The sequence below is a fragment of the Ambystoma mexicanum genome, unplaced genomic scaffold (assembly GCF_040938575.1).
Source record: "Ambystoma mexicanum isolate Mex_15411 unplaced genomic scaffold, UKY_AmexF1_1 Mex_scaf1, whole genome shotgun sequence".
Lineage (NCBI taxonomy): Eukaryota > Metazoa > Chordata > Amphibia > Caudata > Ambystomatidae > Ambystoma > Ambystoma mexicanum.
The window spans coordinates 94,806-121,441 of NW_027182324.1; the positions used below are offsets into that span (position 1 = coordinate 94,806).

The 26,636-nt window shown below is 41.0% G+C and overlaps 8 non-coding genes across 8 annotated transcripts; all 8 read right to left on the reverse strand.

The window, feature by feature from the left end:
• Positions 1-5,973: 5,973 nt before the first annotated feature.
• Positions 5,974-6,046, reverse strand: TRNAK-UUU (transfer RNA lysine (anticodon UUU)). The gene has a single exon. It is a non-coding gene; the product is annotated as a tRNA-Lys (tRNA).
• Positions 6,047-12,014: 5,968 nt separating this feature from the next.
• Positions 12,015-12,087, reverse strand: TRNAK-UUU (transfer RNA lysine (anticodon UUU)). Its single transcript has one exon. It is a non-coding gene; the product is annotated as a tRNA-Lys (tRNA).
• A 1,611-nt stretch (positions 12,088-13,698) lies between these two features.
• On the reverse strand, positions 13,699-13,771 carry TRNAK-UUU (transfer RNA lysine (anticodon UUU)). The gene has a single exon. It is a non-coding gene; the product is annotated as a tRNA-Lys (tRNA).
• A 4,130-nt stretch (positions 13,772-17,901) lies between these two features.
• Positions 17,902-17,974, reverse strand: TRNAK-UUU (transfer RNA lysine (anticodon UUU)). The gene has a single exon. It is a non-coding gene; the product is annotated as a tRNA-Lys (tRNA).
• A 1,611-nt stretch (positions 17,975-19,585) lies between these two features.
• TRNAK-UUU (transfer RNA lysine (anticodon UUU)) lies at positions 19,586-19,658 on the reverse strand. Its single transcript has one exon. It is a non-coding gene; the product is annotated as a tRNA-Lys (tRNA).
• Positions 19,659-21,267: 1,609 nt separating this feature from the next.
• On the reverse strand, positions 21,268-21,340 carry TRNAK-UUU (transfer RNA lysine (anticodon UUU)). The gene has a single exon. It is a non-coding gene; the product is annotated as a tRNA-Lys (tRNA).
• Positions 21,341-22,108: 768 nt separating this feature from the next.
• TRNAK-UUU (transfer RNA lysine (anticodon UUU)) lies at positions 22,109-22,181 on the reverse strand. Its single transcript has one exon. It is a non-coding gene; the product is annotated as a tRNA-Lys (tRNA).
• A 3,292-nt stretch (positions 22,182-25,473) lies between these two features.
• On the reverse strand, positions 25,474-25,546 carry TRNAK-UUU (transfer RNA lysine (anticodon UUU)). The gene has a single exon. It is a non-coding gene; the product is annotated as a tRNA-Lys (tRNA).
• Positions 25,547-26,636: the final 1,090 nt, after the last annotated feature.

Genomic DNA, 26,636 nt, shown 5'->3' on the forward strand with positions numbered 1-26,636 from the left:
GACCCACAGGATCACTGCCCATTTGAAACTTGATTTTCACTCTACAGCACTTCCATACATGGCTACCTCACTGGTCAATAAAGGAAATGAATTACTAGTGCATTACACACATTTTGACACTGGAGACATGACTTTTTTCAGTCATTCCGTATCCAGATATAGAGATTTGCAGCATCTAGGACTTTAATGGTCATCCACCCCACGGATTTGAATGTTTTGCCACATTCATGAGTGCAAACTTGCTCCCCAGTAAAGACGTACATGTGCTCCTCAATGCACACACTGGGCAATGCAGTCCACTCTAAATCGTCGATTACTGACATGCTCGTTTTGTGCAATGGAGTTTCAGTCAATTGGAAAACATTTTGAAAAGTTATATTGCAACAGAAGCCCAGCCTTAAAAAAGTGGATTTCACTTCTAAATGATTACATGAGGAAGGAAAGGAGACCAGATGCAACAGGGACTTGAACCCTGGACCATCAGATTAAAAGTCTGATGCTCTACCGACTGAGCTATCCAGGCACAGGGATCACTGCCCATTTGAAACTTGATTTTCACTCTACAGCACCTCCATACATGGCTACCTCACTGGTCAATAAAGGAAATGAATTACTAGTGCATTACACACATTTTGACACTGGAGACATAACTTTTTTCAGTCATTCCGTATCCAGATGTAGAGATTTGCAGCATCTAGGACTTTAATGGTCACCCACTTACGGATTTGAATGTTTTGCCACATTCATGAGTGCAAACTTGCTCCCCAGTAAAGACGTACATGTGCACCTCAATGCACACACTGGGCAATGCAGTCCGCTCTAAATCGACGATTAATGACATGCTCGTTTTGTGCAATGGAGTTTCAGTCAATTGGAAAACATTTTGAAAAGTTATATTTCAACAGAAGCCCAGCCTTAAAAAAAATGGATTTCACTTCTAAATGATTACATGAGGAAGGAAAGGAGACCAGATGCAAAAAAGGTGCTGTGGCTTAGTTGGTTAAAGCGCCTGTCTAGTAAACAGGAGATCCTGAGTTCGAATCTCAGCAGCGCCTGTCTGCTTTTTTTTCGACCAATCTGTCTCCCCAATATTAAAACTTTGTACAAAGATTGCTATTTCATGCTATTTAGAAGCACAGTCAGGCTTGAAATGTTGGCAAAGCATCCAAGAACTCTGGACTCCACTACCTTAGAGTCATATTGCCCAAGGTTGGGATGCCATCAGAAATAGCACATATTAGAATGAGCAATTCATATTTCCTGCTTAATTTTTTGTAAAAGAAGCAAAGGTACGCCTGAACAGTGACTTGAACCCTGGACCCTCAGATTAAAAGTCTGATGCTCTACCGACTGAGCTATCCAGGCACAGGGATCACTGCCCATTTGAAACTTGATTTTCACTCTACAGCACCTCCATACATGGCTACCTCACTGGTCAATAAAGGAAATGAATTACTAGTGCATTACACACATTTTGACACTGGAGACATAACTTTTTTCAGTCATTCCGTATCCAGATATAGAGATTTGCAGCATCTAGGACTTTAATGTTCACCCACTTACGGATTTGAATGTTTTGCCACATTCATGAGTGCAAACTTGCTCCCCAGTAAAGACGTACATGTGCACCTCAATGCACACACTGGGCAATGCAGTCCGCTCTAAATCGACGATTAATGACATGCTCGTTTTGTGCAATGGAGTTTCAGTCAATTGGAAAACATTTTGAAAAGTTATATTGCAACAGAAGCCCAGCCTTAAAAAAGTGGATTTCACTTCTGATTGATTACATGAGGAAGGAAAGGAGACCAGATGCAAAAAAGGGGCTGTGGCTTAGTTGGTTAAAGCACCTGTCTAGTAAACAGGAGATCCTGAGTTCGAATCTCAGCAGCGCCTGTCTGCTTTTTTTTCGACCAATCTGTCTCCCCAATATTAAAACTTTGTACAAAGATTGCTATTTCATGCTATTTAGAAGCACAGTCAGGCTTGAAATGTTGGCAAAGCATCCAAGAACTCTGGACTCCACTACCTTAGAGTCATATTGCCCAAGGTTGCGATGCCATCAGAAACAGCACATATTAGAATGAGCAATTCATATTTCCTGCTTAATTTTTTGTAAAAGAAGCGAAGGTACGCCTGAGCAGGGACTTGAACCCTGGACCCTCAGATTAAAAGTTTGATGCTCTACCGACTGAGCTATCCAGGCACAGGGATCACTGCCATTTGAAACTTGATTTTCACTCTACAGCACCTCCATACATGGCTACCTCACTGGTCAATAAAGGAAATGAATTACTAGTGCATTACACACATTTTGACACTGGAGACATAACTTTTTTCAGTCATTCCGTATCCAGATATAGAGATTTGCAGCATCTAGGACTTTAATGTTCACCCACTTACGGATTTGAATGTTTTGCCACATTCATGAGTGCAAACTTGCTCCCCAGTAAAGACGAACATGTGCTCCTCAATGCACACACTGGGCAATGCCGTCCACTCTAAATCGACGATTAATGACATGCTCGTTTTGTGCAATGGAGTTTCAGTCAATTGGAAAACATTTTGAAAGGTTATATTGCAACAGAAGCCCAGCCTTAAAAAAAGTGGATTTCACTTCTAAATGATTACATGAGGAAGGAAAGGAGACCAGATGCAAAAAAGGTGCTGTGGCTTAGTTGGTTAAAGCGCCTGTCTAGTAAAAAGGAGATCCTGAGTTCGAATCTCAGCAGCGCCTGTCTGCTTTTTTTTCGACCAATCTGTCTCCCCAATATTAAAACTTTGTACAAAGATTGCTATTTCATGCTATTTAGAAGCACAGTCAGGCTTGAAATGTTGGCAAAGCACCCAAGAACTCTGGTCTCCACTACCTTAGAGTCATATTGCCCAAGGTTGAGATGCCATCAGAAATAACACATATTCGAATGAGCAATTCATATTTCCTGCTTAATTTTTTGTAAAAGAAGCAAAGGTACGCTTGAACAGGGACTTGAACCCTGGACCCACAGGATCACTGCCCATTTGAAACTTGATTTTCACTCTACAGCACTTCCATACATGGCTACCTCACTGGTCAATAAAGGAAATGAATTACTAGTGCATTACACACATTTTGACACTGGAGACATGACTTTTTTCAGTCATTCCGTATCCAGATATAGAGATTTGCAGCATCTAGGACTTTAATGGTCATCCACCCCACGGATTTGAATGTTTTGCCACATTCATGAGTGCAAACTTGCTCCCCAGTAAAGACGTACATGTGCTCCTCAATGCACACACTGGGCAATGCAGTCCACTCTAAATCGTCGATTACTGACATGCTCGTTTTGTGCAATGGAGTTTCAGTCAATTGGAAAACATTTTGAAAAGTTATATTGCAACAGAAGCCCAGCCTTAAAAAAAGTGGATTTCACTTCTAAATGATTACATGAGGAAGGAAAGGAGACCAGATGCAACAGGGACTTGAACCCTGGACCATCAGATTAAAAGTCTGATGCTCTACCGACTGAGCTATCCAGGCACAGGGATCACTGCTCATTTGAAACTTGATTTTCACTCTACAGCACCTCCATACATGGCTACCTCACTGGTCAATAAAGGAAATGAATTACTAGTGCATTACACACATTTTGACACTGGAGACATAACTTTTTTCAGTCATTCCGTATCCAGATATAGAGATTTGCAGCATCTAGGACTTTAATGTTCACCCACTTACGGATTTGAATGTTTTGCCACATTCATGAGTGCAAACTTGCTCCCCAGTAAAGACGAACATGTGCTCCTCAATGCACACACTGGGCAATGCAGTCCACTCTAAATCGACGATTAATGACATGCTCGTTTTGTGCAATGGAGTTTCAGTCAATTGGAAAACATTTTGAAAAGTTATATTGCAACAGAAGCCCAGCCTTAAAAAAGTGGATTTCACTTCTAAATGATTACATGAGGAAGGAAAGGAGACCAGATGCAAAAAAGGTGCTATGGCTTAGTTGGTTAAAGCGCCTGTCTAGTAAACAGGAGATCCTGAGTTCGAATCTCAGCAGCGCCTGTCTGCTTTTTTTTCGACCAATCTGTCTCCCCAATATTAAAACTTTGAACAAAGATTGCTGTTTCATGCTATTTAGAAGCACAGTCAGGCTTGAAATGTTGGCAAAGCATCCAAGAACTCTGGACTCCACTACCTTAGAGTCATATTGCCCAAGGTTGCGATGCCATCAGAAATAGCACATATTAGAATGAGCAATTCATATTTCCTGCTTAATTTTTTGTAAAAGAAGCGAAGGTATGCCTGAGCAGGGACTTGAACCCTGGACCCTCAGATTAAAAGTCTGATGCTCTACCGACTGAGCTATCCAGGCACAGGGATCACTGCCCATTTGAAACTTGATTTTCACTCTACAGCACCTCCATACATGGCTACCTCACTGGTCAATAAAGGAAATGAATTACTAGTGCATTACACACATTTTGACACTGGAGACATAACTTTTTTCAGTCATTCCGTATCCAGATATAGAGATTTGCAGCATCTAGGACTTTAATGTTCACCCACTTACGGATTTGAATGTTTTGCCACATTCATGAGTGCAAACTTGCTCCCCAGTAAAGACGAACATGTGCTCCTCAATGCACACACTGGGCAATGCAGTCCACTCTAAATCGACGATTAATGACATGCTCGTTTTGTGCAATGGAGTTTCAGTCAATTGGAAAACATTTTGAAAAGTTATATTGCAACAGAAGCCCAGCCTTAAAAAAATGGATTTCACTTCTAAATGATTACATGAGGAAGGAAAGGAGACCAGATGCAAAAAAGGTGCTGTGGCTTAGTTGGTTAAAGCGCCTGTCTAGTAAACAGGAGATCCTGAGTTCGAATCTCAGCAGCGCCTGTCTGCTTTTTTTTCGACCAATCTGTCTCCCCAATATTAAAACTTTGTACAAAGATTGCTATTTCATGCTATTTAGAAGCACAGTCAGGCTTGAAATGTTGGCAAAGCATCCAAAAACTCTGGACTCCACTACCTTAGAGTCATATTGCCCAAGGTTGCGATGCCATCAGAAATAGCACATATTAGAATGAGCAATTCATATTTCCTGCTTAATTTTTTGTAAAAGAAGCATAGGTACGCCTGAACAGTGACTTGAACCCTGGACCCTCAGATTAAAAGTCTGATGCTCTACCGACTGAGCTATCCAGGCACAGGGATCACTGTCCATTTGAAACTTGATTTTCACTCTACAGCACCTCCATACATGGCTACCTCACTGGTCAATAAAGGAAATGAATTACTAGTGCATTACACACATTTTGACACTGGAGACATAACTTTTTTCAGTCATTCCGTATCCAGATATAGAGATTTGCAGCATCTAGGACTTTAATGTTCACCCACTTACGGATTTGAATGTTTTGCCACATTCATGAGTGCAAACTTGCTCCCCAGTAAAGACGAACATGTGCTCCTCAATGCACACACTGGGCAATGCAGTCCACTCTAAATCGACGATTAATGACATGCTCGTTTTGTGCAATGGAGTTTCAGTCAATTGGAAAACATTTTGAAAAGTTATATTGCAACAGAAGCCCAGCCTTAAAAAAGTGGATTTCACTTCTAAATGATTACATGAGGAAGGAAAGGAGACTAGATGCAAAAAAGGTGCTCTGGCTTAGTTGGTTAAAGCGCCTGTCAAGTAAACAGGAGATCCTGAGTTTGAATCTCAGCAGTGCCTCTCTGCTTTTTTTTCGACCAATCTGTCTCCCCAATATTAAAACTTTGTACAAAGATTGCTATTGCATGCTATTTAGAAGCACAGTCAGGCTTAAAATGTTGGCAAAGCATCCAAGAACTCTGGACTCCACTACCTTCGAGTCATATTGCCCAAGGTTGCCATGCCATCAGAAATAGCAAATATTAGAATGAGCAATTCATATTTCCTGCTTAATTTATTGTAAAAGAAGCAAAGGTACGCCTGAACAGGGACTTGAACCCTGGACCCTCAGATTAAAAGTCTGATGCTCTACCGACTGAGCTATCCAGGCACAGGGTTCACTGCCATTTGAAACTTGATTTTCACTCGACAGCACCTCCATACATGGCTACCTCACTGGTCAATAAAGGAAATGAATTACTAGTGCATTACACACATTTTGACACTGGAGACATAACTTTTTTCAGTCATTCCGTATCCAGATATAGAGATTTGCAGCATGTAGGACTTTAATGGTCATCCACCCCACGGATTTGAATGTTTTGCCACATTCATGAGTGCAAACTTGCTCCCCAGTAAAGACGTACATGTGCTCCTCAATGCACACACTGGGCAATGCAGTCCACTCTAAATCGTCGATTACTGACATGCTCGTTTTGTGCAATGGAGTTTCAGTCAATTGGAAAACATTTTGAAAAGTTATATTGCAACAGAAGCCCAGCCTTAAAAAAGTGGATTTCACTTCTAAATGATTACATGAGGAAGGAAAGGAGACCAGATGCAACAGGGACTTGAACCCTGGACCATCAGATTAAAAGTCTGATGCTCTACCGACTGAGCTATCCAGGCACAGGGATCACTGCCCATTTGAAACTTGATTTTCACTCTACAGCACCTCCATACATGGCTACCTCACTGGTCAATAAAGGAAATGAATTACTAGTGCATTACACACATTTTGACACTGGAGACATAACTTTTTTCAGTCATTCCGTATCCAGATGTAGAGATTTGCAGCATCTAGGACTTTAATGGTCACCCACTTACGGATTTGAATGTTTTGCCACATTCATGAGTGCAAACTTGCTCCCCAGTAAAGACGTACATGTGCACCTCAATGCACACACTGGGCAATGCAGTCCGCTCTAAATCGACGATTAATGACATGCTCGTTTTGTGCAATGGAGTTTCAGTCAATTGGAAAACATTTTGAAAAGTTATATTTCAACAGAAGCCCAGCCTTAAAAAAAATGGATTTCACTTCTAAATGATTACATGAGGAAGGAAAGGAGACCAGATGCAAAAAAGGTGCTGTGGCTTAGTTGGTTAAAGCGCCTGTCTAGTAAACAGGAGATCCTGAGTTCGAATCTCAGCAGCGCCTGTCTGCTTTTTTTTCGACCAATCTGTCTCCCCAATATTAAAACTTTGTACAAAGATTGCTATTTCATGCTATTTAGAAGCACAGTCAGGCTTGAAATGTTGGCAAAGCATCCAAGAACTCTGGACTCCACTACCTTAGAGTCATATTGCCCAAGGTTGGGATGCCATCAGAAATAGCACATATTAGAATGAGCAATTCATATTTCCTGCTTAATTTTTTGTAAAAGAAGCAAAGGTACGCCTGAACAGTGACTTGAACCCTGGACCCTCAGATTAAAAGTCTGATGCTCTACCGACTGAGCTATCCAGGCACAGGGATCACTGCCCATTTGAAACTTGATTTTCACTCTACAGCACCTCCATACATGGCTACCTCACTGGTCAATAAAGGAAATGAATTACTAGTGCATTACACACATTTTGACACTGGAGACATAACTTTTTTCAGTCATTCCGTATCCAGATATAGAGATTTGCAGCATCTAGGACTTTAATGTTCACCCACTTACGGATTTGAATGTTTTGCCACATTCATGAGTGCAAACTTGCTCCCCAGTAAAGACGTACATGTGCACCTCAATGCACACACTGGGCAATGCAGTCCGCTCTAAATCGACGATTAATGACATGCTCGTTTTGTGCAATGGAGTTTCAGTCAATTGGAAAACATTTTGAAAAGTTATATTGCAACAGAAGCCCAGCCTTAAAAAAGTGGATTTCACTTCTGATTGATTACATGAGGAAGGAAAGGAGACCAGATGCAAAAAAGGGGCTGTGGCTTAGTTGGTTAAAGCACCTGTCTAGTAAACAGGAGATCCTGAGTTCGAATCTCAGCAGCGCCTGTCTGCTTTTTTTTCGACCAATCTGTCTCCCCAATATTAAAACTTTGTACAAAGATTGCTATTTCATGCTATTTAGAAGCACAGTCAGGCTTGAAATGTTGGCAAAGCATCCAAGAACTCTGGACTCCACTACCTTAGAGTCATATTGCCCAAGGTTGCGATGCCATCAGAAACAGCACATATTAGAATGAGCAATTCATATTTCCTGCTTAATTTTTTGTAAAAGAAGCGAAGGTACGCCTGAGCAGGGACTTGAACCCTGGACCCTCAGATTAAAAGTTTGATGCTCTACCGACTGAGCTATCCAGGCACAGGGATCACTGCCATTTGAAACTTGATTTTCACTCTACAGCACCTCCATACATGGCTACCTCACTGGTCAATAAAGGAAATGAATTACTAGTGCATTACACACATTTTGACACTGGAGACATAACTTTTTTCAGTCATTCCGTATCCAGATATAGAGATTTGCAGCATCTAGGACTTTAATGTTCACCCACTTACGGATTTGAATGTTTTGCCACATTCATGAGTGCAAACTTGCTCCCCAGTAAAGACGAACATGTGCTCCTCAATGCACACACTGGGCAATGCCGTCCACTCTAAATCGACGATTAATGACATGCTCGTTTTGTGCAATGGAGTTTCAGTCAATTGGAAAACATTTTGAAAGGTTATATTGCAACAGAAGCCCAGCCTTAAAAAAAGTGGATTTCACTTCTAAATGATTACATGAGGAAGGAAAGGAGACCAGATGCAAAAAAGGTGCTGTGGCTTAGTTGGTTAAAGCGCCTGTCTAGTAAAAAGGAGATCCTGAGTTCGAATCTCAGCAGCGCCTGTCTGCTTTTTTTTCGACCAATCTGTCTCCCCAATATTAAAACTTTGTACAAAGATTGCTATTTCATGCTATTTAGAAGCACAGTCAGGCTTGAAATGTTGGCAAAGCACCCAAGAACTCTGGTCTCCACTACCTTAGAGTCATATTGCCCAAGGTTGAGATGCCATCAGAAATAACACATATTCGAATGAGCAATTCATATTTCCTGCTTAATTTTTTGTAAAAGAAGCAAAGGTACGCTTGAACAGGGACTTGAACCCTGGACCCACAGGATCACTGCCCATTTGAAACTTGATTTTCACTCTACAGCACTTCCATACATGGCTACCTCACTGGTCAATAAAGGAAATGAATTACTAGTGCATTACACACATTTTGACACTGGAGACATGACTTTTTTCAGTCATTCCGTATCCAGATATAGAGATTTGCAGCATCTAGGACTTTAATGGTCATCCACCCCACGGATTTGAATGTTTTGCCACATTCATGAGTGCAAACTTGCTCCCCAGTAAAGACGTACATGTGCTCCTCAATGCACACACTGGGCAATGCAGTCCACTCTAAATCGTCGATTACTGACATGCTCGTTTTGTGCAATGGAGTTTCAGTCAATTGGAAAACATTTTGAAAAGTTATATTGCAACAGAAGCCCAGCCTTAAAAAAAGTGGATTTCACTTCTAAATGATTACATGAGGAAGGAAAGGAGACCAGATGCAACAGGGACTTGAACCCTGGACCATCAGATTAAAAGTCTGATGCTCTACCGACTGAGCTATCCAGGCACAGGGATCACTGCTCATTTGAAACTTGATTTTCACTCTACAGCACCTCCATACATGGCTACCTCACTGGTCAATAAAGGAAATGAATTACTAGTGCATTACACACATTTTGACACTGGAGACATAACTTTTTTCAGTCATTCCGTATCCAGATATAGAGATTTGCAGCATCTAGGACTTTAATGTTCACCCACTTACGGATTTGAATGTTTTGCCACATTCATGAGTGCAAACTTGCTCCCCAGTAAAGACGAACATGTGCTCCTCAATGCACACACTGGGCAATGCAGTCCACTCTAAATCGACGATTAATGACATGCTCGTTTTGTGCAATGGAGTTTCAGTCAATTGGAAAACATTTTGAAAAGTTATATTGCAACAGAAGCCCAGCCTTAAAAAAGTGGATTTCACTTCTAAATGATTACATGAGGAAGGAAAGGAGACCAGATGCAAAAAAGGTGCTATGGCTTAGTTGGTTAAAGCGCCTGTCTAGTAAACAGGAGATCCTGAGTTCGAATCTCAGCAGCGCCTGTCTGCTTTTTTTTCGACCAATCTGTCTCCCCAATATTAAAACTTTGAACAAAGATTGCTGTTTCATGCTATTTAGAAGCACAGTCAGGCTTGAAATGTTGGCAAAGCATCCAAGAACTCTGGACTCCACTACCTTAGAGTCATATTGCCCAAGGTTGCGATGCCATCAGAAATAGCACATATTAGAATGAGCAATTCATATTTCCTGCTTAATTTTTTGTAAAAGAAGCGAAGGTATGCCTGAGCAGGGACTTGAACCCTGGACCCTCAGATTAAAAGTCTGATGCTCTACCGACTGAGCTATCCAGGCACAGGGATCACTGCCCATTTGAAACTTGATTTTCACTCTACAGCACCTCCATACATGGCTACCTCACTGGTCAATAAAGGAAATGAATTACTAGTGCATTACACACATTTTGACACTGGAGACATAACTTTTTTCAGTCATTCCGTATCCAGATATAGAGATTTGCAGCATCTAGGACTTTAATGTTCACCCACTTACGGATTTGAATGTTTTGCCACATTCATGAGTGCAAACTTGCTCCCCAGTAAAGACGAACATGTGCTCCTCAATGCACACACTGGGCAATGCAGTCCACTCTAAATCGACGATTAATGACATGCTCGTTTTGTGCAATGGAGTTTCAGTCAATTGGAAAACATTTTGAAAAGTTATATTGCAACAGAAGCCCAGCCTTAAAAAAATGGATTTCACTTCTAAATGATTACATGAGGAAGGAAAGGAGACCAGATGCAAAAAAGGTGCTGTGGCTTAGTTGGTTAAAGCGCCTGTCTAGTAAACAGGAGATCCTGAGTTCGAATCTCAGCAGCGCCTGTCTGCTTTTTTTTCGACCAATCTGTCTCCCCAATATTAAAACTTTGTACAAAGATTGCTATTTCATGCTATTTAGAAGCACAGTCAGGCTTGAAATGTTGGCAAAGCATCCAAAAACTCTGGACTCCACTACCTTAGAGTCATATTGCCCAAGGTTGCGATGCCATCAGAAATAGCACATATTAGAATGAGCAATTCATATTTCCTGCTTAATTTTTTGTAAAAGAAGCATAGGTACGCCTGAACAGTGACTTGAACCCTGGACCCTCAGATTAAAAGTCTGATGCTCTACCGACTGAGCTATCCAGGCACAGGGATCACTGTCCATTTGAAACTTGATTTTCACTCTACAGCACCTCCATACATGGCTACCTCACTGGTCAATAAAGGAAATGAATTACTAGTGCATTACACACATTTTGACACTGGAGACATAACTTTTTTCAGTCATTCCGTATCCAGATATAGAGATTTGCAGCATCTAGGACTTTAATGTTCACCCACTTACGGATTTGAATGTTTTGCCACATTCATGAGTGCAAACTTGCTCCCCAGTAAAGACGAACATGTGCTCCTCAATGCACACACTGGGCAATGCAGTCCACTCTAAATCGACGATTAATGACATGCTCGTTTTGTGCAATGGAGTTTCAGTCAATTGGAAAACATTTTGAAAAGTTATATTGCAACAGAAGCCCAGCCTTAAAAAAGTGGATTTCACTTCTAAATGATTACATGAGGAAGGAAAGGAGACTAGATGCAAAAAAGGTGCTCTGGCTTAGTTGGTTAAAGCGCCTGTCAAGTAAACAGGAGATCCTGAGTTTGAATCTCAGCAGTGCCTCTCTGCTTTTTTTTCGACCAATCTGTCTCCCCAATATTAAAACTTTGTACAAAGATTGCTATTGCATGCTATTTAGAAGCACAGTCAGGCTTAAAATGTTGGCAAAGCATCCAAGAACTCTGGACTCCACTACCTTCGAGTCATATTGCCCAAGGTTGCCATGCCATCAGAAATAGCAAATATTAGAATGAGCAATTCATATTTCCTGCTTAATTTATTGTAAAAGAAGCAAAGGTACGCCTGAACAGGGACTTGAACCCTGGACCCTCAGATTAAAAGTCTGATGCTCTACCGACTGAGCTATCCAGGCACAGGGATCACTGCCATTTGAAACTTGATTTTCACTCGACAGCACCTCCATACATGGCTACCTCACTGGTCAATAAAGGAAATGAATTACTAGTGCATTACACACATTTTGACACTGGAGACATAACTTTTTTCAGTCATTCCGTATCCAGATATAGAGATTTGCAGCATGTAGGACTTTAATGGTCATCCACCCCACGCATTTGAATGTTTTGCCACATTCATGAGTGCAAACTTGCTCCCCAGTAAAGACGAACATGTGCTCCTCAATGCACACACTGGGCAATGCAGTCCACTCTAAATCGACGATTAATGACATGCTCGTTTTGTGCAATGGAGTTTCAGTCAATTGGAAAACATTTTGAAAAGTTATATTGCAACAGAAGCCCAGCCTTAAAAAAAATGGATTTCACTTCTAAATGATTACATGAGGAAGGAAAGGAGACCAGATGCAAAAAAGGTGCTGTGGCTTAGTTGGTTAAAGCGCCTGTCTAGTAAACAGGAGATCCTGAGTTCGAATCTCAGCAGCGCCTGTCTGCTTTTTTTTCGACCAATCTGTCTCCCCAATATTAAAACTTTGTACAAAGATTGCTATTTCATGTTATTTAGAAGCACAGTCAGGCTTGAAATGTTGGCAAAGCATCCAAAAACTCTGGACTCCACTACCTTAGAGTCATATTGCCCAAGGTTGCGATGCCATCAGAAATAGCACATATTAGAATGAGCAATTCATATTTCCTACTTAATTTTTTGTAAAAGAAGCATAGGTACGCCTGAACAGTGACTTGAACCCTGGACCCTCAGATTAAAAGTCTGATGCTCTACCGACTGAGCTATCCAGGCACAGGGATCACTGCCCATTTGAAACTTGATTTTCACTCTACAGCACCTCCATACATGGCTACCTCACTGGTCAATAAAGGAAATGAATTACTAGTGCATTACACACATTTTGACACTGGAGACATAACTTTTTTCAGTCATTCCGTATCCAGATATAGAGATTTGCAGCATCTAGGACTTTAATGTTCACCCACTTACGGATTTGAATGTTTTGCCACATTCATGAGTGCAAACTTGCTCCCCAGTAAAGACGAACATGTGCTCCTCAATGCACACACTGGGCAATGCAGTCCACTCTAAATCGACGATTAATGACATGCTCGTTTTGTGCAATGGAGTTTCAGTCAATTGGAAAACATTTTGAAAAGTTATATTGCAACAGTAGCCCAGCCTTAAAAAAAGTGGATTTCACTTCTAAATGATTACATGAGGAAGGAAAGGAGACTAGATGCAAAAAAGGTGCTGTGGCTTAATTGGTTAAAGTGCCTGTCAAGTAAACAGGAGATCCTGAGTTTGAATCTCAGCAGTGCCTCTCTGCTTTTTTTTCGACCAATCTGTCTCCCCAATATTAAAACTTTGTACAAAGATTGCTATTGCATGCTATTTAGAAGCACAGACAGGCTTAAAATGTTGGCAAAGCATCCAAGAACTCTGGACTCCACTACCTTCGAGTCATATTGCCCAAGGTTGCCATGCCATCAGAAATAGCAAATATTAGAATGAGCAATTCATATTTCCTGCTTAATTTATTGTAAAAGAAGCAAAGGTACGCCTGAACAGGGACTTGAACCCTGGACCCTCAGATTAAAAGTCTGATGCTCTACCGACTGAGCTATCCAGGCACAGGGATCCCTGCCATTTGAAACTTGATTTTCACTCTACAGCACCTCCATACATGGCTACCTCACTGGTCAATAAAGGAAATGAATTACTAGTGCATTACACACATTTTGACACTGGAGACATAACTTTTTTCAGTCATTCCGTATCCAGATATAGAGATTTGCAGCATCTAGGACTTTAATGTTCACCCACTTACGGATTTGAATGTTTTGCCACATTCATGAGTGCAAACTTGCTCCCCAGTAAATACGAACATGTGCTCCTCAATGCACACACTGGGCAATGCAGTCCACTCTAAATCGACGATTAATGACATGCTCGTTTTGTGCAATGGAGTTTCAGTCAATTGGAAAACATTTTGAAAAGTTATATTGCAACAGAAGCCCAGCCTTAAAAAAGTGGATTTCACTTCTAAATGATTACATGAGGAAGGAAAGGAGACCAGATGCAAAAAAGGTGCTGTGGCTTAGTTGGTTAAAGCGCCTGTCTAGTAAACAGGAGATCCTGAGTTAGAATCTCAGCAGCGCCTGTCTGCTTTTTTTCGACCAATCCGTCTCCCCAATATTAAAACTTTGTACAAAGATTGCTATTTCATGCTATTTAGAAGCACAGTCAGGCTTGATATGTTGGCAAAGCATCCAAGAACTCTGGACTCCACTACCTTAGAGTCATATTGCCCAAGGTTGCGATGCCATCAGAAATAGCACATATTAGAATGAGCAATTCATATTTCCTGCTTAATTTTTTGTAAAAGAAGCAAAGGTACGCCTGAACAGGGACTTGAACCCTGGACCCTCAGATTAAAAGTCTGATGCTCTACCGACTGAGCTATCCATGCACATGGATCACTGCCATTTGAAACTTGATTTTCACTCTACAGCACCTCCATACATGGCTACCTCACTGGTCAATAAAGGAAATGAATTACTAGTGCATTACACACATTTTGACACTGGAGACATAACTTTTTTCAGTCATTCCGTATCCAGATATAGAGATTTGCAGCATCTAGGACTTTAATGTTCACCCACTTACGGATTTGAATGTTTTGCCACATTCATGAGTGCAAACTTGCTCCCCAGTAAAGACGAACATGTGCTCCTCAATGCACACACTGGGCAATGCAGTCCACTCTAAATCGACGATTAATGACATGCTCGTTTTGTGCAATGGAGTTTCAGTCAATTGGAAAACATTTTGAAAAGTTATATTGCAACAGAAGCCCAGCCTTAAAAAAGTGGATTTCACTTCTAAATGATTACATGAGAATGGAAAGGAGACCAGATGCAAAAAAGGTGCTGTGGCTTAGTTGGTTAAAGCGCCTGTCTAGTAAACAGGAGATCCTGAGTTCGAATCTCAGCAGCGCCTGTCTGCTTTTTTTTCGACCAATCTGTCTCCCCAATATTAAAACTTTGTACAAAGATTGCTATTTCATGCTATTTAGAAGCACAGTCAGGCTTGAAATGTTGGCAAAGCATCCAAGAACTCTGGACTCCACTACCTTAGAGTCATATTGCCCAAGGTTGCGATGCCATCAGAAATAGCACATATTAGAATGAGCAATTCATATTTCCTGCTTAAATTTTTGTAAAAGAAGCAACGGTACGCCTGAACAGGGACTTGACCCCTGGACCCTCAGATTAAAAGTCTGATGCTCTACCGACTGAGCTATCCAGGCACAGGGATCACTGCTCATTTGAAACTTGATTTTCACTCTACAGCACCTCCATACATGGCTACCTCACTGGTCAATAAAGGAAATGAATTACTAGTGCATTACACACATTTTGACACTGGAGACATAACTTTTTTCAGTCATTCCGTATCCAGATATAGAGATTTGCAGCATCTAGGACTTTAATGTTCACCCACTTACGGATTTGAATGTTTTGCCACATTCATGAGTGCAAACTTGCTCCCCAGTAAAGACGAACATGTGCTCCTCAATGCACACACTGGGCAATGCAGTCCACTCTAAATCGACGATTAATGACATGCTCGTTTTGTGCAATGGAGTTTCAGTCAATTGGAAAACATTTTGAAAAGTTATATTGCAACAGAAGCCCAGCCTTAAAAAAGTGGATTTCACTTCTAAATGATTACATGAGGAAGGAAAGGAGACCAGATGCAAAAAAGGTGCTATGGCTTAGTTGGTTAAAGCGCCTGTCTAGTAAACAGGAGATCCTGAGTTCGAATCTCAGCAGCGCCTGTCTGCTTTTTTTTCGACCAATCTGTCTCCCCAATATTAAAACTTTGAACAAAGATTGCTGTTTCATGCTATTTAGAAGCACAGTCAGGCTTGAAATGTTGGCAAAGCATCCAAGAACTCTGGACTCCACTACCTTAGAGTCATATTGCCCAAGGTTGCGATGCCATCAGAAATAGCACATATTAGAATGAGCAATTCATATTTCCTGCTTAATTTTTTGTAAAAGAAGCGAAGGTATGCCTGAGCAGGGACTTGAACCCTGGACCCTCAGATTAAAAGTCTGATGCTCTACCGACTGAGCTATCCAGGCACAGGGATCACTGCCCATTTGAAACTTGATTTTCACTCTACAGCACCTCCATACATGGCTACCTCACTGGTCAATAAAGGAAATGAATTACTAGTGCATTACACACATTTTGACACTGGAGACATAACTTTTTTCAGTCATTCCGTATCCAGATATAGAGATTTGCAGCATCTAGGACTTTAATGTTCACCCACTTACGGATTTGAATGTTTTGCCACATTCATGAGTGCAAACTTGCTCCCCAGTAAAGACGAACATGTGCTCCTCAATGCACACACTGGGCAATGCAGTCCACTCTAAATCGACGATTAATGACATGCTCGTTTTGTGCAATGGAGTTTCAGTCAATTGGAAAACATTTTGAAAAGTTATATTGCAACAGAAGCCCAGCCTTAAAAAAAATGGATTTCACTTCTAAATGATTACATGAGGAAGGAAAGGAGACCAGATGCAAAAAAGGTGCTGTGGCTTAGTTGGTTAAAGCGCCTGTCTAGTAAACAGGAGATCCTGAGTTCGAATCTCAGCAGCGCCTGTCTGCTTTTTTTTCGACCAATCTGTCTCCCCAATATTAAAACTTTGTACAAAGATTGCTATTTCATGCTATTTAGAAGCACAGTCAGGCTTGAAATGTTGGCAAAGCATCCAAAAACTCTGGACTCCACTACCTTAGAGTCATATTGCCCAAGGTTGCGATGCCATCAGAAATAGCACATATTAGAATGAGCAATTCATATTTCCTGCTTAATTTTTTGTAAAAGAAGCATAGGTACGCCTGAACAGTGACTTGAACCCTGGACCCTCAGATTAAAAGTCTGATGCTCTACCGACTGAGCTATCCAGGCACAGGGATCACTGTCCATTTGAAACTTGATTTTCACTCTACAGCACCTCCATACATGGCTACCTCACTGGTCAATAAAGGAAATGAATTACTAGTGCATTACACACATTTTGACACTGGAGACATAACTTTTTTCAGTCATTCCGTATCCAGATATAGAGATTTGCAGCATCTAGGACTTTAATGTTCACCCACTTACGGATTTGAATGTTTTGCCACATTCATGAGTGCAAACTTGCTCCCCAGTAAAGACGAACATGTGCTCCTCAATGCACACACTGGGCAATGCAGTCCACTCTAAATCGACGATTAATGACATGCTCGTTTTGTGCAATGGAGTTTCAGTCAATTGGAAAACATTTTGAAAAGTTATATTGCAACAGAAGCCCAGCCTTAAAAAAGTGGATTTCACTTCTAAATGATTACATGAGGAAGGAAAGGAGACTAGATGCAAAAAAGGTGCTCTGGCTTAGTTGGTTAAAGCGCCTGTCAAGTAAACAGGAGATCCTGAGTTTGAATCTCAGCAGTGCCTCTCTGCTTTTTTTTCGACCAATCTGTCTCCCCAATATTAAAACTTTGTACAAAGATTGCTATTGCATGCTATTTAGAAGCACAGTCAGGCTTAAAATGTTGGCAAAGCATCCAAGAACTCTGGACTCCACTACCTTCGAGTCATATTGCCCAAGGTTGCCATGCCATCAGAAATAGCAAATATTAGAATGAGCAATTCATATTTCCTGCTTAATTTATTGTAAAAGAAGCAAAGGTACGCCTGAACAGGGACTTGAACCCTGGACCCTCAGATTAAAAGTCTGATGCTCTACCGACTGAGCTATCCAGGCACAGGGATCACTGCCATTTGAAACTTGATTTTCACTCGACAGCACCTCCATACATGGCTACCTCACTGGTCAATAAAGGAAATGAATTACTAGTGCATTACACACATTTTGACACTGGAGACATAACTTTTTTCAGTCATTCCGTATCCAGATATAGAGATTTGCAGCATGTAGGACTTTAATGGTCATCCACCCCACGCATTTGAATGTTTTGCCACATTCATGAGTGCAAACTTGCTCCCCAGTAAAGACGAACATGTGCTCCTCAATGCACACACTGGGCAATGCAGTCCACTCTAAATCGACGATTAATGACATGCTCGTTTTGTGCAATGGAGTTTCAGTCAATTGGAAAACATTTTGAAAAGTTATATTGCAACAGAAGCCCAGCCTTAAAAAAAATGGATTTCACTTCTAAATGATTACATGAGGAAGGAAAGGAGACCAGATGCAAAAAAGGTGCTGTGGTTTAGTTGGTTAAAGCGCCTGTCTAGTAAACAGGAGATCCTGAGTTCGAATCTCAGCAGCGCCTGTCTGCTTTTTTTTCGACCAATCTGTCTCCCCAATATTAAAACTTTGTACAAAGATTGCTATTTCATGTTATTTAGAAGCACAGTCAGGCTTGAAATGTTGGCAAAGCATCCAAAAACTCTGGACTCCACTACCTTAGAGTCATATTGCCCAAGGTTGCGATGCCATCAGAAATAGCACATATTAGAATGAGCAATTCATATTTCCTACTTAATTTTTTGTAAAAGAAGCATAGGTACGCCTGAACAGTGACTTGAACCCTGGACCCTCAGATTAAAAGTCTGATGCTCTACCGACTGAGCTATCCAGGCACAGGGATCACTGCCCATTTGAAACTTGATTTTCACTCTACAGCACCTCCATACATGGCTACCTCACTGGTCAATAAAGGAAATGAATTACTAGTGCATTACACACATTTTGACACTGGAGACATAACTTTTTTCAGTCATTCCGTATCCAGATATAGAGATTTGCAGCATCTAGGACTTTAATGTTCACCCACTTACGGATTTGAATGTTTTGCCACATTCATGAGTGCAAACTTGCTCCCCAGTAAAGACGAACATGTGCTCCTCAATGCACACACTGGGCAATGCAGTCCACTCTAAATCGACGATTAATGACATGCTCGTTTTGTGCAATGGAGTTTCAGTCAATTGGAAAACATTTTGAAAAGTTATATTGCAACAGTAGCCCAGCCTTAAAAAAAGTGGATTTCACTTCTAAATGATTACATGAGGAAGGAAAGGAGACTAGATGCAAAAAAGGTGCTGTGGCTTAATTGGTTAAAGTGCCTGTCAAGTAAACAGGAGATCCTGAGTTTGAATCTCAGCAGTGCCTCTCTGCTTTTTTTTCGACCAATCTGTCTCCCCAATATTAAAACTTTGTACAAAGATTGCTATTGCATGCTATTTAGAAGCACAGACAGGCTTAAAATGTTGGCAAAGCATCCAAGAACTCTGGACTCCACTACCTTCGAGTCATATTGCCCAAGGTTGCCATGCCATCAGAAATAGCAAATATTAGAATGAGCAATTCATATTTCCTGCTTAATTTATTGTAAAAGAAGCAAAGGTACGCCTGAACAGGGACTTGAACCCTGGACCCTCAGATTAAAAGTCTGATGCTCTACCGACTGAGCTATCCAGGCACAGGGATCCCTGCCATTTGAAACTTGATTTTCACTCTACAGCACCTCCATACATGGCTACCTCACTGGTCAATAAAGGAAATGAATTACTAGTGCATTACACACATTTTGACACTGGAGACATAACTTTTTTCAGTCATTCCGTATCCAGATATAGAGATTTGCAGCATGTAGGACTTTAATGGTCATCCACCCCACGCATTTGAATGTTTTGCCACATTCATGAGTGCAAACTTGCTCACCAGTAAAGACGTACATGTGCTCCTCAATGCACACACTGGGCAATGCAGTCCACTCTAAATCGTTGATTACTGACATGCTCGTTTTGTGCAATGGAGTTTCAGTCAATTGGAAAACATTTTGAAAAGTTATATTGCAACAGAAGCCCAGCCTTAAAAAAGTGAATATGACTTCTAAATGATTACATGAGGAAGGAAAGGAGACCAGATGCAAAAAAGGTGCTGTGGCTTAGTTGGTTAAAGCGCCTGTCTAGTAAACAGGAGATCCTGAGTTCGAATCTCAGCAGCGCCTGTCTGCTTTTTTTTCGACCAATCTGTCTCCCCAATATTAAAACTTTGTACAAAGATTGCTATTTCATGCTATTTAGAAGCACAGTCAGGCTTGAAATGTTGGCAAAGCATCCAAGAACTCTGGACTCCACTACCTTAGAGTCATATTGCCCAAGGTTGCGATGCCATCAGAAATCGCACATATTAGAATGAGCAATTCATATTTCCTGCTTAATTTTTTGTAAAAGAAGCAAAGGTACGCCTGAACAGTGACTTGAACCCTGGACCCTCAGATTAAAAGTCTGATGCTCTACCGACTGAGCTATCCAGGCACAGGGATCACTGTCCATTTGAAACTTGATTTTCACTCTACAGCACCTCCATACATGGCTACCTCACTGGTCAATAAAGGAAATGAATTACTAGTGCATTACACACATTTTGACACTGGAGACATAACTTTTTTCAGTCATTCCGTATCCAGATATAGAGATTTGCAGCATCTAGGACTTTAATGTTCACCCACTTACGGATTTGAATGTTTTGCCACATTCATGAGTGCAAACTTGCTCCCCAGTAAAGACGAACATGTGCTCCTCAATGCACACACTGGGCAATGCAGTCCACTCTAAATCGATGATTAATGACATGCTCGTTTTGTGCAATGGAGTTTCAGTCAATTGGAAAACATTTTGAAAAGTTATATTGCAACAGAAGCCCAGCCTTAAAAAAGTGGATTTCACTTCTAAATGATTACATGAGAATGGAAAGGAGACCAGATGCAAAAAAGGTGCTGTGGCTTAGTTGGTTAAAGCGCCTTTCTAGTAAACAGGAGATCCTGAGTTCGAATCTCAGCAGCGCCTGTTTGCTTTTTTTTCGACCAATCTGTCTCCCCAATATTAAAACTTTGTACAAAGATTGCTATTTCATGCTATTTAGAAGCACAGTCAGGCTTGAAATGTTGGCAAAGCATCCAAGAACTCTGGACTCCACTACCTTAGAGTCATATTGCCCAAGGTTGCGATGCCATCAGAAATAGCACATATTAGAATGAGCAATTCATATTTCCTGCTTAAATTTTTGTAAAAGAAGCAAAGGTACGCCTGAACAGGGACTTGAACCCTGGACCCTCAGATTAAAAGTCTGATGCTCTACCGACTGAGCTATCCAGGCACAGGGATCACTGCTCATTTGAAACTTGATTTTCACTCTACAGCACCTCCATACATGGCTACCTCACTGGTCAATAAAGGAAATGAATTACTAGTGCATTACACACATTTTGACACTGGAGACATAACTTTTTTCAGTCATTCCGTATCCAGATATAGAGATTTGCAGCATCTAGGACTTTAATGTTCACCCACTTACGGATTTGAATGTTTTGCCACATTCATGAGTGCAAACTTGCTCCCCAGTAAAGACGAACATGTGCTCCTCAATGCACACACTGGGCAATGCAGTCCACTCTAAATCGACGATTAATGACATGCTTGTTTTGTGCAATGGAGTTTCAGTCAATTGGAAAACATTTTGAAAAGTTATATTGCAACAGAAGCCCAGCCTTAAAAAAGTGGATTTCACTTCTAAATGATTACATGAGGAAGGAAAGGAGACCAGATGCAAAAAAGGTGCTGTGGCTTAGTTGGTTAAAGCGCCTGTCTAGTAAACAGGAGATCCTGAGTTCGAATCTCAGCAGCGCCTGTCTGCTTTTTTTTCGACCAATCTGTCTCCCCAATATTAAAACTTTGTACAAAGATTGCTATTTCATGCTATTTAGAAGCACAGTCAGGCTTGAAATGTTGGCAAAGCATCCAAGAACTCTGGACTCCACTACCTTAGAGTCATATTGCCCAAGGTTGCGATGCCATCAGAAATAGCACATATTAGAATGAGCAATTCATATTTCCTGCTTAATTTTTTGTAAAAGAAGCAAAGGTACGCCTGAACAGGGACTTGAACCCTGGACCCTCAGATTAAAAGTCTGATGCTCTACCGACTGAGCTATCCAGGCACAAGGACCACTGCCCATTTGAAACTTGATTTTCACTCTACAGCACCTCCATACAAGGCTACCTCACTGGTCAATAAAGGAAATGAATTACTAGTGCATTACACACATTTTGACACTGGAGACATAACTTTTTTCAGTCATTCCGTATCCAGATATAGAGATTTGCAGCATCTAGGACTTTAATGTTCACCCACTTACGGATTTGAATGTTTTGCCACATTCATGAGTGCAAACTTGCTCCCCAGTAAAGACGAACATGTGCTCCACAATGCACACACTGGGCAATGCAGTCCACTCTAAATCAACGATTAATGACATGCTCGTTTTGTGCAATGGAGTTTCAGTCAATTGGAAAACATTTTGAAAAGTTATATTGCAACAGAAGCCCAGCCTTAAAAAAGTGGATTTCACTTCTAAATGATTACATGAGGAAGGAAAGGAGACCAGATGTAAAAAAGGTGCTGTGGCTTAGTTGGTTAAAGCGCCTGTCTAGTAAACAGGAGATCCTGAGTTCGAATCTCAGCAGCGCCTGTCTGCTTTTTTTTCGACCAATCTGTCTCCCCAATATTAAAACTTTGTACAAAGATTGCTATTTCATGCTATTTAGAACCACAGTCAGGCTTGAAATGTTGGCAAAGCATCCAAGAACTCTGGACTCCACTACCTTAGAGTCATATTGCCCAAGGTTGCGATGCCATCAGAAATAGCACATATTAGAATGAGCAATTCATATTTCCTGCTTAATTTTTTGTAAAAGAAGCAAAGGTACCCCTGAACAGGGACTTGAACCCTGGACCCTCAGATTAAAAGTCTGATGCTCTACCAACTGAGCTATCCAGGCACAGGGATCACTGCTCATTTGAAACTTGATTTTCACTCTACAGCAACTCCATACATGGCTACCTCACTGGTCAATAAAGGAAATGAATTACTAGTGCATTACACACATTTTGACACTGGAGACATAACTTTTTTCAGTCATTCCGTATCCAGATATAGAGATTTGCAGCATCTAGGACTTTAATGTTCACCCACTTACGGATTTGAATGTTTTGCCACATTCATGAGTGCAAACTTGCTCCCCAGTAAAGACGAACATGTGCTCCTCAATGCACACACTGGGCAATGCAGTCCACTCTAAATCGACGATTAATGACATGCTCGTTTTGTGCAATGGAGTTTCAGTCAATTGGAAAACATTTTGAAAAGTTATATTGCAACAGAAGCCCAGCCTTAAAAAAGTGTATTTCACTTCTAAATGATTACATGAGGAAGGAAAGGAGACCAGATGCAAAAAAGGTGCTGTGGCTTAGTTGGTTAAAGCGCCTGTCTAGTAAACAGGAGATCCTGAGTTCGAATCTCAGCAGCGCCTGTCTGCTTTTTTTTCGACCAATCTGTCTCCCCAATATTAAAACTTTGAACAAAGATTGCTATTTCATGCTATTTAGAAGCACAGTCAGGCTTGAAATGTTGGCAAAGCATCCAAGAACTCTGGACTCCACCACCTTAGAGTCATATTGCCCAAGGTTGCGATGCCATCAGAAATAGCACATATTAGAATGAGCAATTCATATTTCCTGCTTAATTTTTTGTAAAAGAAGCGAAGGTACGCCTGAGCAGGGACTTGAACCCTGGACCCTCAGATTAAAAGTTTGATGCTCTACCGACTGAGCTATCCAGGCACAGGGATCACTGCCATTTGAAACTTGATTTTCACTCTACAGCACCTCCATACATGGCTACCTCACTGGTCAATAAAGGAAATGAATTACTAGTGCATTACACACATTTTGACACTGGAGACATAACTTTTTTCAGTCATTCCGTATCCAGATATAGAGATTTGCAGCATCTAGGACTTTAATGTTCACCCACTTACGGATTTGAATGTTTTGCCACATTCATGAGTGCAAACTTGCTCCCCAGTAAAGACGAACATGTGCTCCTCAATGCACACACTGGGCAATGCCGTCCACTCTAAATCGACGATTAATGACATGCTCGTTTTGTGCAATGGAGTTTCAGTCAATTGGAAAACATTTTGAAAAGTTATATTGCAACAGAAGCCCAGCCTTAAAAAAAGTGGATTTCACTTCTAAATGATTACATGAGGAAGGAAAGGAGACCAGATGCAAAAAAGGTGCTATGGCTTAGTTGGTTAAAGCGCCTGTCTAGTAAACAGGAGATCCTGAGTTCGAATCTCAGCAGCGCCTGTCTGCTTTTTTTTCGACCAATCTGTCTCCCCAATATTAAAACTTTGAACAAAGATTGCTGTTTCATGCTATTTAGAAGCACAGTCAGGCTTGAAATGTTGGCAAAGCATCCAAGAACTCTGGACTCCACTACCTTAGAGTCATATTGCCCAAGGTTGCGATGCCATCAGAAATAGCACATATTAGAATGAGCAATTCATATTTCCTGCTTAATTTTTTGTAAAAGAAGCGAAGGTATGCCTGAGCAGGGACTTGAACCCTGGACCCTCAGATTAAAAGTCTGATGCTCTACCGACTGAGCTATCCAGGCACAGGGATCACTGCCCATTTGAAACTTGATTTTCACTCTACAGCACCTCCATACATGGCTACCTCACTGGTCAATAAAGGAAATGAATTACTAGTGCATTACACACATTTTGACACTGGAGACATAACTTTTTTCAGTCATTCCGTATCCAGATATAGAGATTTGCAGCATCTAGGACTTTAATGTTCACCCACTTACGGATTTGAATGTTTTGCCACATTCATGAGTGCAAACTTGCTCCCCAGTAAAGACGAACATGTGCTCCTCAATGCACACACTGGGCAATGCAGTCCACTCTAAATCGACGATTAATGACATGCTCGTTTTGTGCAATGGAGTTTCAGTCAATTGGAAAACATTTTGAAAAGTTATATTGCAACAGAAGCCCAGCCTTAAAAAAAATGGATTTCACTTCTAAATGATTACATGAGGAAGGAAAGGAGACCAGATGCAAAAAAGGTGCTGTGGCTTAGTTGGTTAAAGCGCCTGTCTAGTAAACAGGAGATCCTGAGTTCGAATCTCAGCAGCGCCTGTCTGCTTTTTTTTCGACCAATCTGTCTCCCCAATATTAAAACTTTGTACAAAGATTGCTATTTCATGCTATTTAGAAGCACAGTCAGGCTTGAAATGTTGGCAAAGCATCCAAGAACTCTGGACTCCACTACCTTCGAGTCATATTGCCCAAGGTTGCCATGCCATCAGAAATAGCAAATATTAGAATGAGCAATTCATATTTCCTGCTTAATTTATTGTAAAAGAAGCAAAGGTACGCCTGAACAGGGACTTGAACCCTGGACCCTCAGATTAAAAGTCTGATGCTCTACCGACTGAGCTATCCAGGCACAGGGATCACTGCCATTTGAAACTTGATTTTCACTCGACAGCACCTCCATACATGGCTACCTCACTGGTCAATAAAGGAAATGAATTACTAGTGCATTACACACATTTTGACACTGGAGACATAACTTTTTTCAGTCATTCCGTATCCAGATATAGAGATTTGCAGCATGTAGGACTTTAATGGTCATCCACCCCACGCATTTGAATGTTTTGCCACATTCATGAGTGCAAACTTGCTCCCCAGTAAAGACGAACATGTGCTCCTCAATGCACACACTGGGCAATGCAGTCCACTCTAAATCGACGATTAATGACATGCTCGTTTTGTGCAATGGAGTTTCAGTCAATTGGAAAACATTTTGAAAAGTTATATTGCAACAGAAGCCCAGCCTTAAAAAAAATGGATTTCACTTCTAAATGATTACATGAGGAAGGAAAGGAGACCAGATGCAAAAAAGGTGCTGTGGCTTAGTTGGTTAAAGCGCCTGTCTAGTAAACAGGAGATCCTGAGTTCGAATCTCAGCAGCGCCTGTCTGCTTTTTTTTCGACCAATCTGTCTCCCCAATATTAAAACTTTGTACAAAGATTGCTATTTCATGCTATTTAGAAGCACAGTCAGGCTTGAAATGTTGGCAAAGCATCCAAAAACTCTGGACTCCACTACCTTAGAGTCATATTGCCCAAGGTTGCGATGCCATCAGAAATAGCACATATTAGAATGAGCAATTCATATTTCCTACTTAATTTTTTGTAAAAGAAGCATAGGTACGCCTGAACAGTGACTTGAACCCTGGACCCTCAGATTAAAAGTCTGATGCTCTACCGACTGAGCTATCCAGGCACAGGGATCACTGCCCATTTGAAACTTGATTTTCACTCTACAGCACCTCCATACATGGCTACCTCACTGGTCAATAAAGGAAATGAATTACTAGTGCATTACACACATTTTGACACTGGAGACATAACTTTTTTCAGTCATTCCGTATCCAGATATAGAGATTTGCAGCATCTAGGACTTTAATGTTCACCCACTTACGGATTTGAATGTTTTGCCACATTCATGAGTGCAAACTTGCTCCCCAGTAA